At 36.5% G+C, this 2,500-nt stretch overlaps 1 protein-coding gene across 5 annotated transcripts in view; it reads left to right on the forward strand.

Moving 5' to 3' along the window:
• EHBP1 (EH domain binding protein 1) overlaps window positions 1–2,500 on the forward strand; it is a 1,033,533-nt gene that overhangs the window by 866,446 nt on the left and 164,587 nt on the right. The gene's annotated exons all lie outside the window — the stretch shown is intronic.

Raw genomic sequence — 2,500 nt, forward strand, 5'->3', positions numbered from 1 at the left:
TATACACACACACACACACACACAGGGGATATAAAAAGTCTACACAACCCTGTTAAAATGTCAGGTTTCTGTGATGTAAAAAATGAGACAAAGAGAAATCATTTCAGAACTTTTTCAACCTTTGATGTTACCTATAAACTGTACAACAACTCAATTGAAAAACAAACTGAAATCTTTTAGGTAGAGGGAAGAAAAAATATAAAAATAAAATAATATGGTTGTATAAGTGTGCACACCCTTAAACTAATACTTTGTTGAAGCACCTTTTGATTTGATTAGAGCACTCAGTCTTTTTGGGTATGAGTCTATTAGCATGGCACATTTTGACTTGGCAAGATTTGCCCACTCTTCTTTGCAAAAAAACTCCAACACTCCAAATCTGTCAGATTGCGAGGGCATCTCCTATGCACAGCCCTCTTCAGATCACCCCACAGATTTTCGATTGGATTCAGGTCTGGGCTCTGGCTGGGCCATTCCAAAATTTGAATCTTCTTCTGGTGAAGCCATTCCTTTGTTGATTTGTATGTATGCTTTGGGTCGTTGTCATGCTGAAAGATGAAGTTCCTCTTCATGTTGAGCTTTCTAGCCGAAGCCTGAAGGTTTTGTGCCAATATTGACTGGTATTTGGAACTGTTCATAATTCCCTCTAGCTTAAAGAAGGCCCCAGTTCCAGCTGAAGAAAAACAGCCCAAAGCATGATGCTGCCACCACCATGCTTCACTGTGGGTATGGTGTTATTTTGGTGATGTGCAGTGTTGTTTTTGCGCCAAACATATCTTTTGGAATTATGGCCAAAAAGTTCAACCTTAATTTCATCAGACCATAACACATTTTCCCACTTGCTTTTGGGAGACTTCAGATGTGTTTTTGCAAAATGTAGCCGGGCTTGGATGTTTTTCTTCGTAGGAAAAGGCTTTTATCTTGCCACTCTACCCCATAGCCCAGACATATTAAGAATACATGAGATTGTTGTCACATGTACCACACAGCCAGTATTTGCCAGATATTCCTGCAGATCATTTAATGTTGCTGTAGGCCTCTTGGTAGCCTCCCAGACCAGTTTTCTTCTCGTCTTTTCATCAATTTTGGAGGGACGTCCAGTTCTTGGTAATGTCACTGTTGTACCATATTTTCTCCACTTGATGATGACTGTCTTCACTGTGTTCCATGGTATATCTAATGCCTTGAAAATTCTTTTGTACCCTTCTCCTGACTACCTTTTAACAATGAGATCCCTCTAATGCTTTGGAAGCTCTCTGTGGACCATGGCTTTTGCTGTGGGATGTGACTAAGAAAATTTCAGGAAAGACCAACTAGAGCACCTGAGCTTTATGTGGGGTTAATCAGAGGCCCTTTAAATGATGGCAGGTGTATGCTGACTCCTATTTAAAATGATTTTGAATGTGATTGCTTAATTCTGAACACAGCTACATCCCCAGTTATAAGAGGGTGTGAACACTTATGCAACCACATTATTTTAGTTTTTTTTGTTTTCTTCCCTCCACCTAAAATATTTCAGTTTGTTTTCAATTGAGTTGTACAGTTTATAGGTCACATTAAAGGTGGAAAAAGTTCTGAAATGATTTATCTTTGTCTAATTTTTTTACATCACAGAAACCTGACATTTTAACAGGGGTGTGTAGACTTTTTATATCCACTGTATGTATGTATATATATATATATATATATATATATATATATATATATATATATATATATATATATATATATATATATATATATAAAGATCACTGGAAAAAACAAATCCTCCCTCCAAGGATAGCCACCTGGGTGCAGCAACGCTAATAGCAAGCCCAAAACAAAGTTGCGCACTCAGGGTATTTACACAGCAAGAAGTCAGCTTTATTGGATAACGTTTCAGAGATGTGAACTCTTTCATCAGATCAAAAGTGTACATACATAGTGTGAATCACAGAATAAATAGTGTAGCCAAAATACGTGCCATAACAAATTCTTACCTACCCCCCTCTCAACAATTTGCGCCTGTGTGTGTCCTGGAACGCATCCGTGTTCCACCAAACCAGAAGTCACAGGACATACACTTCCGGTTTTGCCAATATATACTAAAATGCTCAGAATCAACAAAATAACAGCATCATATGTGTCTATATACACAGTATATATAATGTATTTATTTACAACTTTTTTTTATTAATGTTTTTCAATTGCTCTGTAAGATATCTTTCAATTCATGATAACTTGGTTTGTGATAAAGCGTAAACTGCAAAAATTATAAAGATAAACATACAGTTAGCATAACACTTAAAGGGACATGAAACCCACATTTTTTCTTTATTGATTTAGAAAGAGAATGCAATTTTAAACATCTTTCTAATTTACTTCTATTATCTAATTTGTTTTATTCTCTTGATATTCTTTGCTGAAAAGCATATCTAGATATGGTCAGTAGCTGCTGATTGGTTGCTGCACATCGAAGCCTCATGTGATTGACTCACCCATGTACATTGCTTTTTCTTCA

Source organism: Bombina bombina, chromosome 4 (genome assembly GCF_027579735.1).
Source record: "Bombina bombina isolate aBomBom1 chromosome 4, aBomBom1.pri, whole genome shotgun sequence".
NCBI classification, from domain to species: domain Eukaryota; kingdom Metazoa; phylum Chordata; class Amphibia; order Anura; family Bombinatoridae; genus Bombina; species Bombina bombina.